The sequence below is a fragment of the Oncorhynchus gorbuscha genome, linkage group LG20 (genome assembly GCF_021184085.1).
Source record: "Oncorhynchus gorbuscha isolate QuinsamMale2020 ecotype Even-year linkage group LG20, OgorEven_v1.0, whole genome shotgun sequence".
NCBI classification, from domain to species: Eukaryota; Metazoa; Chordata; class Actinopteri; order Salmoniformes; family Salmonidae; genus Oncorhynchus; species Oncorhynchus gorbuscha.
In genome coordinates this window covers 37055387-37068324 of record NC_060192.1, presented here as the reverse complement: position 1 = coordinate 37068324, position 12938 = coordinate 37055387, and the positions used below count along the sequence as shown (strand labels likewise).

Sequence of the window (12938 nt, the reverse complement as noted above, 5' to 3'; positions counted from 1 at the left end):
ACTGAGGATATCTCTCTCAGCTGGAACTGTTCGTTCTCCTTTTAGAGGTGGGGAGAGGGGCAATATGTTCTCCTAACTCCCCCTTTTAGAGGTGGGGAGAGGGGCAATATGTTCTCCCAACTCCCCCTTTTAGAGGTGGGGAGAGGGGCAATATGTTCTCCTAACTCCCCCTTTTAGAGGTGGAGAGGGGCAATATGTTCTCCTAACTCCCCCTTTTAGAGGTAGGGAGGGGGGCAATATGTTCTCCTAACTCCCCCTTTTAGAGGTAGGGAGGGGGGCAATATGTTCTCCTAACTCCCCCTTTTAGAGGTAGGGAGAGGGGCAATATGTTCTCCTAACTCCCCCTTTTAGAGGTAGGGAGGGGGCAATATGTTCTCCTAACTCCCCCTTTTAGAGGTGGAGAGGGGCAATATGTTCTCCTAACTCCCCCTTTTAGAGGTAGGGAGGGGGGCAATATGTTCTCCTAACTCCCCCTTTTAGAGGTAGGGAGGGGGGCAATATGTTCTCCTAACTCCCCCTTTTAGAGATGGGGAGAGGGGCAATATGTTCTCCTAACTCCCCCTTTTAGAGGTGGGGAGAGGGGCAATGTGTTCTCCTAACTCCCCTTTTAGAGGTAGGGAGGGGGCAATATATTCTCCTAACTCCCCTTGTAGAGGTGGGGAGAGGGCAATATGTTCTCCTAACTCCCCTTTTAGAGGTGGAGAGGGGGCAATATGTTCTCCTAACTCCCCTTTTAGAGGTGGGGAGGGGGGCAATATGTTCTCCTAACTCCCTCTTGTAGAGGTGGGGAGAGGGGCAATATGTTCTCCTAACTCCCCCTTTTACAGGTGGAGAGGGGGGCAATATGTTCTCCTAACTCCCCCTTTTAGAGGTGGGGAGAGGGGCAATATGTTCTCCTAACTCCCCCTTTTAGAGGTAGGGAGGGGGGCAATATGTTCTCCTAACTCCCCCTTTTAGAGGTAGGGAGAGGGGCAATATGTTCTCCTAACTCCCCCTTTTAGAGGTAGGGAGGGGGGCAATATGTTCTCCTAACTCCCCCTTTTAAAGGTGGAGAGGGGGGCAATATGTTCTCCTAACTCCCCCTTTTAGAGGTAGGGAGAGGGGCAATATGTTCTCCTAACTCCCCCTTTTAGAGGTAGGGAGAGGGGCAATATGTTCTCCTAACTCCCCCTTTTAGAGGTGGGGAGAGGGGCAATATGTTCTCCTAACTCCCCCTTTTAGAGGTAGGGAGAGGGGCAATATGTTCTCCTAACTCCCCCTTTTAGAGGTGGGGAGAGGGGCAATATGTTCTCCTAACTCCCCCTTTTAGAGGTCGGGAGAGGGGCAATATGTTCTCCTAACTGCCCCTTTTTAATAGTAGTAAGGGGGGATGAGGGGAAGAAGAGGAGGAGGAGAGGATTGGGGTTGTCTGCCCCCCACCTCTTATTTTAGAAGTAGGGTGGGGGAGGAGCAGAGGAGATGAGGAGGGAGGGAGGGATGAAGGAAGGACAGGAGTGGTTTCTCTCTGCTCAGCTGGGACTGTTCCTTTAGAGGTAGGGGAGGAAAGTAGAGGAGATAGGGGAGTGGTCTTCCTCCCCTACCGCCCCCCATCTCCCCCTTCTAGAGCAGAACAGGGGAGGGGGGTGAAGAGGGACAGGGAACAGCAGAGAGATAGAGAGACAGGGAGCAGGGGAGAGATAGAGGGACGGGGGACAGGGGAGAGATAGAGGGACTGGGGACAAGGAAGAGATAGAGGGACTGGGGACAGGGGAGAGATAGAGAGACTGGGGACAGGGGAGAGATAGAGAGACTGGGGACAGGGGAGAGATAGAGAGACAGGGAATAGGGGAGAGACAGAGAGACTGGGGACAGGGGAGAGATAGAGAGACATGGGGACAGGGGAGAGATGGGGAGAGATAGAGAGACTGGGGACAGGGGAGAGATAGAGAGACTGGGGACAGGGAAGAGATAGAGAGACAGGGAATAGGGGAGAGACAGAGAGACTGGGGACAGGGGAGAGATAGAGAGACATGGGGACAGGGGAGAGATAGAGAGACAGGGAATAGGGGAGAGACAGAGGGACTGGGGACAGGGGAGAGATAGAGAGACTGGGGACATGGGAGAGATAGAGAGACTGGGGACAGGGGAGAGATAGAGAGACTGGGGACAGATAGAGGGACAGGGGAGAGATAGAGAGACAGGGGACAGATAGAGGGACAGGGGAGAGATAGAGAGACTGGGGACAGATAGAGGGACAGGGGAGAGATAGAGGGACTGGGGACAGGGGAGAGATAGAGAGACTGGGGACAGGGGACAGATAGAGGGACAGGGGAGAGATAGAGAGACTGGGGACAGGGACAGATAGAGGGACAGGGGAGAGATAGAGAGACTGGGGACAGATAGAGGGACAGGGGAAGGAGATAGAGAGACTGGGGACAGATAGATGGACAGGGGAGAGATAGAGGGACTGGGGACAGGGACAGATAGAGGGACAGGGGACAGATAGAGAGACTGGGGACAGGGACAGATAGAGAGACTGGGGACAGGTCGGTGGCCGATGGTCAAGGAAAAGCATAAGAGGTGAAGAAGAAGAAGAAGAAGAAGAAGAAGAAGACATAAAGGACAACCGTCTTCTCATGGAACAGAACACACGTTGGAGAGCTGTAGATCTGAAGAGGGTCCACATTAACCCTTTGTGAGGATCAGAGTTCTACGTAGTAGCAAGGACTGTGTCTCCTCTAGATACAGTCTGGGTCAACCTGTACCAGCAGCCAGCTATGGGACACCTTTTAATGCAACACTCCATGTTTGTATTTTGTCTTTTACATTTATTCATTTTTCCACCGAGGTTTGAAGAAAAATGATGTCGTGTGGTGGTTAACGTTTCAGAAGAACTTGTTTTGGAAACAGAAATGTAGAGAAATAGAGAAAAATGTGTACGTATATTTAGCTACAGTTAGTTTTTCTGGATGGATCAAACACTTCCTTGATGAACTGGACTGTCTGATCTCTCTCAAAGCAGCTACAAGAAAGAGATGAACAGAAAGCGAGAGAAGGTGGTCGATACTCAACTCCATACTCTTCCTCTTCTTCCTCACCCTACTCTCTCCAGAACAGTGATGTCTTTCTGTAGTGATTGGCTACTAGCTATACTTCAGTACACATGAACAATTTACAGACCATAACTCAGCTACATGCTAGTTGCATCTGGACTCCACTTTCAGGTCCAGTAGACAGGGGTTTATTATGGCTAAGAGAAGACCAGGGGTCTGTTCAGTAGACACAAAACGTTTCTAAATGTAGTAGGAACCAAACGAACTTGGTTAATTAGAAAGCTTATTAACGTTTTCCTTATTTGATGCTTTTCTGAACGTGACTCATCCCCCGAGGTACTCTCTGTCAGTTGACACACAGTGTTGCAGGTAGAAATAATAAGGAAAACGAGAACACTGTATTTTCTATAGATGTAATATCTACATCTGCAACCCTATTCACTGTTCTCTCCATGTAGCCAGAGGAGCACAGTGAGAGAAGTTTCAAAATGGCACCCGTATGGTTCTGGTCAGACGTAGTGGACTATATTGAATAGGGTGCCATCTTGGACTTATATCCGGACTAACTAACTCTTGTAACAGAACATGTTTTGGTGACAGGGTCTTGTTTGTACTCTATGTAAATAATATAATTTAATTTATTTTAATAGTTCACAATATATTTCTTTATCTACATCTAAAAAAAAAACATAACAATATGAGTCAGTGTACATTCATATCGAATAAACAGACAGTCGGCGTGGAACAACTTCCTGTCACACGACTCGGGGAATGACGACAACTTCCTCTTCACGGTGTCTTCAGGGTACTGTAGTCACAGAGTTTCTGAACTCGCGAGACTTATGGGAGCGCTTGCGAAGCAGATTCAGCGGACCTGACCGAGGTTAAGAGAAGTTGAGAATGATTCCTTTCAGTTGTTAATTTTCTTTATTTTTTAACCTAGATTTAAACCTAAACCTAGATTTAAACCTAAACCTAGATTTAAACCGATGTTCTGAGTAGCTGACCATGTTATTACTACAAACCCCGTCAAACGTGTCACACTGACACCTTCTCATTTTCCTCAACAAACAAAAAACACAACAAAAAACAGCTTGATATCGAAGGAGTCGATGACCGTCAGACCCCCGATGACGTGTTTCTGTGCATGAGTTTATGCGAGCCAGCGTCGTCATGACGTCGCCGTGATCGGAGGGTTTCTATTGGAGAAGAGTTGTTTCTACATATATCTTCACGCCTAACCATCTGTGCTGTAGTATTTAACCAGTCATCACAGTAGCTGTCTGGGAAACGTGAGGCATTCAGTTCAACTCCTCTCCCCAGTGTATTAGAATCAGTTGTATGCGATACCTATACCTCTGTTCAACTAATAAAGGCAATTCTGTTGGCCTGCGTGTGGGATTTTATTTAATGAAAATATTCTAAATGAAATCAGAAATGAATAGTGTATTTACCAGCTGCTTGTTATTACTGTGTCTGCTGCAGCATCCACATTATGGCTTCCTCTTATGAGTTCCATTATGGGTTCCTCTTATGGGTTCCATTATGGGTTCCATTATGGGTTCCTCTAGGTTCCTGTTATGGGTTCAGTTATGGGTTCCTCTTATGGGTTCAGTTATGGGTTCCATTATGGGTTCCTTTTTATGAGTTCCATTATGGGTTACTCTTATGGATTCCATTATGGGTTCCTCTTATGGGTTCCATTATGGGTTCCTCTTATGGATTCCATTATGGGTTCCTCTTATGGGTTCCATTATGGGTTCCTCTAGGTTTCTGTTATGGGTTCAGTTATGGGTTCCTCTTATGGGTTCAGTTATGGGTTCCTCTTATGGGTTCAGTTATGGGTTCCATTATGGGTTCCTTTTTATGAGTTCCATTATGGGTTACTTTTTTGGGTTCCTCTTATGGGTTCCATTATGGGTTCCTCTTATGAGTTCCATTACGGGTTCCTCTTATGGATTCCATTATGGGTTCCTCTTATGAGTTCCATTATGGGTTCCATTATGGGTTCCTCTGGGTTCCTCTTATGAGTTCCATTATGGATTCCATTATGGGTTCCTCTTATGGGTTCCATTATGGGTTCCTCTAGGTTCCTGTTATGGGTTCAGTTATGGGTTCCTCTTATGGGTTCAGTTATGGGTTCCATTATGGGTTCCTTTTTATGAATTCCATTATGGGTTCCTCTTATGGATTCCATTATGGGTTCCTCTTATGAGTTCCATTATGGGTTCATTTTTATGAGTTCCATTATGGGTGCCTCTTTTGGGTTCCTCTTATGAGTTCCATTATGGGTTCCTTTTTATGAGTTCCATTATGGGTTCCTCTTTTGGGGTCCTCTTATGGGTTCCATTATGGGTTCCTCTCATGAGTTCCATTATGGGTTCCTCTTATGGATTCCATTATGGGTTCCTCTTATGAGTTCCATTATTGGTTCCTCTTATGGGTTCCATTATGGGTTCCATTATGGGTTCCTTTTTATGAGTTCCATTATGGGTTCCTCTTATGGGTTCCTCTAGGTTCCTCTTATGGGTTCAGTTATGGGTTCTTCTTATGGGTTCCATTATGGGTTCCTTTTATGAGTTCCATTATGGGTTCCTCTTATGGATTCCATTATGGGTTCCTCTTATGGGTTCCATTATGGGTTCCTCTAGGTTCCTCTTATGAGTTCCATTATTGGTGCCTCTTATGGGTTCCATTATGGGTTCCTCTTATGAGTTCCATTATGGGTTCCACTTATGGGTTCCATTATGGGTTCCTCTAGGTTCCTCTTATGAGTTCCATTATTGGTTCCTCTTTTGGGTTCCTCTAGGTTCCTCTTATGAGTTCCATTATGGGTTCCATTATTGGTTCCTCTTATGGGTTCCTCTTATGGGTTACATTATTGGTTCCTCTTATGGGTTCCATTATGGGTTCCATTATGGGTTCCTCTTATGAGTTCCTCTTATGGGTTCCATTATGGGTTCCTCTTATTGGTTCCATTATGGGTTCCTCTTATGAGTTCCATTATGGGTTCCTCTTATGAGTTCCATTATGAGTTCCTCTTATGGGTTCCATTATGGGTTCCATTATGGGTTCCTCTTATGGGTTCCATTATGGGTTCCTCTAGGTTCCTCTTATGAGTTCCATTATTGGTTCCTCTTATGGGTTCCATTATGGGTTCCATTATGGGTTCCTCTTATGGGTTCCTCTAGGTTCCTCTTATGAGTTCCATTATGGATTCCTCTTATGGGTTCCATTATTGGTTACTCTTATGGGTTCCATTATGGGTTCCATTATGGGTTCCTCTTATGAGTTCCTCTTATGGGTTCCATTATTGGTTCCTCTTATGTGTTCCATTATGGGTTCCTCTTATGGGTTCCTCTTATGAGTTCCATTATGGGTTCCTCTTATGAGTTCCATTATGGGTTCCTCTTATGGGTTCCATTATGGGCTCCATTATGGGTTCCTCTTATGAGTTCCATGATGGGTTCCTCTTATGGGTTCCTCTTATGAGTTCCATTATGGGTTCCTCTAGGTTCCTCTTATGAGTTCCATTATTGGTTCCATTATGGGTTCCATTATGGGTTCCTCTTATGGGTTCCTCTTATGAGTTCCATTATGTGTTCCATTATGGGCTCCTCTAGGTTCCTCTTATGAGTTCCATTATTGGTTCCTCTTATGGGTTCCATTATGGGTTCCTCTTATGGGTTCCATTATGGGTTCCTCTTATTAGTTCCATTATGGGTTCCTCTTATGAGTTCCATTATGGGTTCCTCTTATGGGTTGCATTATGGGTTCCTCTAGGTTCCTCTTATGAGTTCCATTATGGGTTCCTCTCATGGATTCCATTATTGGTTCCTCTTATGGGTTCCATTATGGGTCCCTCTTATGCGTTCCTCTTATGGGTTCCATTATTGGTTCCTCTTATGGGTTCCATTATGGGTTCCATTATGGGTTCCTCTTATGGGTTCCATTATGGGTTCCTCTTATGAGTTCCATTATGGGTTCCATTATGGGTTCCATTATGGGTTCCTCTGGGTTCCTCTTATGAGTTCCATTATGGGTTCCATTATGGATTCCTCTTATGGGTTCCATTATGGGTTCCTCTAGGTTCCTCTTATGAGTTCCATTATGGGTTCCTCTTATGGGTTCCATTATGGGTTCCATTATGGGTTCCTCTTATGGGTTCCTCTTATGGGTTACATTATGGGTTCAATTATAGTTTCCTCTTATGGGTTCCATTATGGGTTCCATTAGGGGTTCCATTATTGGTGCCTCTTATGAGTTCCATTATGGGTTCCTCTTATGGGTTCCATTATGGGTTCCATTATGGGTTCCTCTTATGGGTTCCTCTTATGAGTTCTCTTATGGGTTCCTCTTATGGGTTCCATTATTGGTTCCATTATGGGTTCCTCTGGGTTCCATTCTGGGTTCCTCTCGGTTCCTCTGCCAAGGAGTTGTTGATGCATGCCAGCTATTTCAACTCCTGGACAGTATTTTAAGTATCAGCTAAGCACATTATATGTTATAACAATCTGTTACCCGAGGGCAAAGTCACTGATGAAGCAACCGTTGTTTGGTGCAACGTCTGAGTAAGGGAAGTAAGGGAACGTAACCAATAGTAAGGGAACGTAACCAATAGCCCCCCCCCCCAGAGAGTTTGATTAGATGGCACATTTGAGGGCCTTTTCTCAATCTGATTACATCGACTCCTTGCATCCTCTCCTCCTTTCCTCTCCTACTTTTGAAAACGTCAAAGGGAAGCAAGGAGAGGAAAACCTGGAAACAAATGTCTAACTTGCGCCTACATGGGCTCGTTCAAGTTTCATAGTGTTGCATTTGGTTTTAAAAATGGTCAGAGTATATCCCTGTCGCCGGCATGAACTTCACATGAATCATGTGATCAAAGGTCATGAGGTTTGGACTGCAGTCAACTGCAAGTTTCTGCTCTTTAACGACTTCATCCATGTTGGGAGGCTCTCTATTGTCTACCAATTATTAGGATGTTTTTGTTTGACCCACACGAACGTGACCAAAGACATGACTGAAACAGGAACCAACTTGTTGTGATTTTTGTGTTCAGTGGATACAGAGCCGTTGGAAAATATTCAGACCCTTTGACTTTTGCACATTTTGTTTAAAACCTTATTATGAAATGGATTCAATGCAAATAAATCCTCAGCAAACTACAAACAAATACCCCGTCATTTTGAATTTTCTGCACGCGTATATATATATTTATATATTAAAACATATTTATTTAAGTATTCAGACCCTTTGCTAAGATATTCAAAATTGAACTCAGGTGTATCCTGTGTCCATTGATCATCCTTGAGACATTTCTACAACTTGATTGGAGTCCATCTGTGGTCACTTCAATTGATTGGACATGATTTGGAAAGGCACACACGTCTATATAAGGTTCCACAGTTGAAAGTGCATATCAGTGCAAAAACCAAGTCATGAAGTCAAAGGAATTGTCCATAGAGCTCCGAGACAGGACTGTGATGAGGCACAGATCTGGAGAAGGGTACCAAAAAATGTCTGCAGGATTGAAGGTCCCCATGAACACAGTGGCCTCCATCATTCCTGAATGGAAGAAGTTTGGAGCCACCAAGACTCTTCCTAGAGCTGGGCGCCCGGCCAAACTGAGCAATCATGGGAGAAGGGCATTGGTCTGGGAGGTGACCAAGAACCCGATGGTCACTCTGACAGAGCTCCAGAGTTCTACTGTGGAGATGGGTGAACTTTCCAGAAGGAGAACCACCTCAGCAGCACTCCACCAATCTGGCCTTTATGGCATTCTGAAGCTGAGCTGCAGCCTTCATTATTGAAGGAGATAAACAATGCTATTCTGTCCCTATTAATAAACAGGTAGGCCCACTTTTTATGTTTGAAATAGGAAGAACATAACAATAATATAGGGGACACCAGGGCTGGTTATCATAGCTGATTTTGATAAAGTACGACTGGAGTTTATATATAAATGCCTAGAATATTTCAATTTTGGGGAATCTCTTATAAAATGGGTTAAAGTTATGTATAGTAACCCTAGGTGTAAAATAGTAAATAACGGCTACATCTCAGAAAGTTTTAATCCAGCTAGAGGGGTAAAACAAGGTTGTCCACTATCGGCATATTTATTTATTATTGCCATCGAAATGTTAGCTGCTAAGATCAAACAATGATATTAAGGGATTAGAAATCCAGGGCTTAAAAACTAAGGTGTCATTGTACACTGATGATTCATGTTTTATTTTAAAACCACAATTAGAGTTTCTCCACAGCCTCTTAGAGGATCTATATACTTTTGCTATTCTCTCTGGATTAAAACCAAATAATGATAAGTGTACTATATTACGTATTGGATCACAAATTTTACGTATTGGATTTTACATTACCGTGTAGTTTACCAATTAAATGGTCTGACGGAGATGTGGACATACTCGGTATACACATCCCAAAAGAAAGAAATGATCTCACTCCATTCCATTTTCATAGAACGTTAGCAACAATAGATAAGATCTTGTTACCATAGAAAGGAAAATACCTGTCAAATTGTGGATAACTCACCCTGATTAACTCTTTAGTCATATCACAGTTGACCTATTTGCTTATGGCTTTGCCTACACCTAGTGATCTGCTTTTTAAATTATATGAACAAAAAATATTCTATTTTATTTGGAACGGCAAACCAGACAAAATTAAAAAGGCCTATTTATATAACGAATATGAATTCGGAGGGCAGAAATGATTAAATATTAAAGCATAATACTCTCACTAAATGCATCAGTCGTACAAAAGATATACTTAAATCCAAACTGGTTCACTAGTAAATTGGTAGGAATGTCTCATCCTATGTCCAAGGCCTTTTTCCCTTTATTCACTAGTAAATTGGTAGGAATGTCTCATCCTATGTCCAAGGCCTTTTTCCCTTTATTCACTAGTAAATTGGTAGGAATGTCTCATCCTATGTCCAAGGCCTTTTTCCCTTTATTCACTAGTAAATTGGTAGGAATGTCTCATCCTATGTCCAAGGCCTTTTTCCCTTTATTCACTAGTAAATTGGTAGGAATGTCTCATCCTATGTCCAAGGCCTTTTTCCCTTTATTCACTAGTAAATTGGTAGGAATGTCTCACCCTATGTCCAAGGCCTTTTTCCCTTTATTCACTAGTAAATTTCCCTTTATTCACTAGTAAATTGGTAGGAATGTCTCACCCTATGTTCAAGGCCTTTTTCCCTTTATTCAGATAGTTGGGAAAAGATGGTTTATGATACGCAAAACAATGGCGGATTCAAAACTTTTCATTTTTCAGTTTAAATTACAAAATTCTTGCAACCAACATAATGTTATATATATGGGAGATACAATCTTCCCAGCTCTGCAGATTTTGCTGTGAGGAGGAAGAGTCATTAGATAATTTATTTTGGTATTGTCCATATGTAGCTCGTTTTTGGTCACAGGTCCAGGAATGGCTAAAGAATTGCAATATTTGCCTAGAGCTAACGTTGCAGATTGCAATACTGAGTGATTCGAAAAGCGATAGTCAATCAATCAATAATATAATAATTATTTTAGCAAAAATGTTTATTTTTAATTTACAATCTGTAGAAGCTATGAGAATAGGAAGGTTCAATTATTTAGTGAAGCATCACAGCACAGTTGAAAAATATATGATTCTGAGGAGGAAGAGTCATTAGATCATTTATTTTGGTATTGTCCATAATATTTTTTGGTCATCCAGAATTAAAAAATTGCAATATTTGCAAGTAGAAATCCGAAATGGATGATGTTGAGAGACAGATGGGAGGGGTTGAATGGAGCTGAAGGGTGGGACTAATAACAAGAGAACCAATGTAAAACATACGGGGTCTGTAAAATGTATAGAGGTTCAGAAATTTTGTGAAATAGCACAGTTACAAATAGAAATCAAACTGAATGGACATCAGAAATAGAGGAAGGACTAAAAACAAACCAAATATAACTATTGTAAAATGTGTATAAGATGTATAAACTGAAGGTAGAAGTGTTTATTAGTTTACTCAAATTGGGGGAAGGGTGGCAGGTTTTGCGGGGAATAATAAAGTTTTTTTCATAAAAAAAGTATGTATATCTATATAGGTATGTGTATTTATATATGAGTATGTGTATGCATATGTGTATGTATATGGATATATTTACCCCAAAAATATATGGAGGATTGGAAGTGATGCAGACAATAACATTGATGGAAGCAACATTCTTTCTGCAATATTAAACTGATCCACCCCTTTTTAAAAATTATAAAAAGTTAGAACATAATCCCAGAGTGGCAACATTTACCTAAAAAACTGGAATCATCTGGTTACTACCAGTGTTGTGAATACAGTGAGGTCGTTGACACAACAAACAATGGGACGTCTTTTCACACTGAGATTTATTTGTCAAAGGTCCTCGGTGACTCTGTGTAAACTATGCGATTATATTGGAGACAGGTTTATAGCAGTGAATGGCATCTAATTACTGTATCTCTAAGTGGCAGCCATTTTGTTATTGTATCTCTAAGTGGCAGCCATTTTGTTATTGTATCTCTAAGTGGCAGCCATTTTGTTATTGTATCTCTAAGTAGCAGCCATTTTGTTATTGTATCTCTAAGTGGCAGCCATTTTGTTATTGTATCTCTAAGTGGCAGCCATTTTGTTATTGTATCTCTAAGTGGCAGCCATTTTGTTATTGTATCTCTAAGTGGCAGCCATTTTGTTATTGTATCTCTAAGGGTTATCTTGTGACCAGAACGAAACGACTTATTTTGCTCAAATAGAGAGATAATTAAATATTCTTATAATTCTTTGAAAAGATGGGCCTGGCTGAGAATAGAACATTCAGTTTTCTGCCTCATGGTGGTGCTGTTTGCTGCAAATGTTGGGGATTATCTTGTTATTGTATGGATTATCTCATGATGAGAACAAAACTACTTATTTTACTCAACTAGAGACTGAAATAAATGGCGTTGCTTTAAAAAGATGTCTCTGACTGACATGGACATGGACATGGACTCCTCACCGTATTATCCCCGTGGTTATCCGTGGTTGTTGGTTCTTTACCAGGTAACAACAAGTGAAAAGGACTGAAACAATATACTCCTTATTTTACACAACTAGAAATTAATATAAATGATGTTTCTTTGAAAAGATGTGCCTGGCTGACATGACAAATACAACAAGGGGGAAATATCCACTGGTTGCCATGGTTAACACAAACACAGGACATTGAATGCCACCTGAATTGACTCAGAAAAGTAAAGTGCAGAATCCTACAGTATCACATAGGTCAAACAGGTGTGTGTGTTAGTCAGATTATCCAGTGTCCACAGTTACACTATTGATTATTCTCTACCCCCAGTGTATGTGGTATATTGTGGTCATAGCCCCCCAGTGTATGTGCTATATTGTGGTCTTAGCCCCCCAGTGTATGTGGTATATTGTGGTCTTAGCCCCCCAGTGTATGTGGTATATTGTGGTCTTAGCCCCCCAGTGTATGTGGTATATTGTGGTCTTAGCCCCCCAGTGTATGTGGTATATTGTGGTCTTATCCCCCCAGTGTATGTGGTATATTGTGGTCTTAGCCCCTCAGTGTATGTGGTGTTCTATGGTCTTAGCCCCTCAGTGTATGTGGTGTTCTATGGTCTTAGCCCCTCACTGCATGTGGTATATTGTGGTCTTAGCCCCCCAGTGTATGTGGTATATTGTGGTCTTAGCCCCCCAGTGTATGTGGTGTTCTATGGTCTTAGCCCCTCAGTGTATGTGGTGTTCTATGGTCTTAGCCCCTCAGTGTATGTGGTGTTTTATGGTCTTAGCCCCCCAGTGTATGTGGTGTTCTATGGTCTTAGCCCCTCAGTGTATGTGGTGTTCTATGGTCTTAGCCCCTCAGTGTATGTGGTATATTG

General features: G+C 42.4%; 1 protein-coding gene across 2 annotated transcripts in view; it reads left to right on the top strand.

Annotated features, from left to right (window-relative positions):
* The window catches only part of dclk1a (doublecortin-like kinase 1a), a 256000-nt gene extending 255428 nt beyond the window's left edge, over positions 1–572 (top strand). For both annotated transcript variants that reach the window (XM_046318199.1, XM_046318200.1), the window contains one exon: positions 1–572. This exon is cut by the window's left edge and continues 219 nt beyond it. The gene's annotated coding sequence lies outside the window, so the exon portion shown is untranslated.
* Positions 573–12938: the final 12366 nt, after the last annotated feature.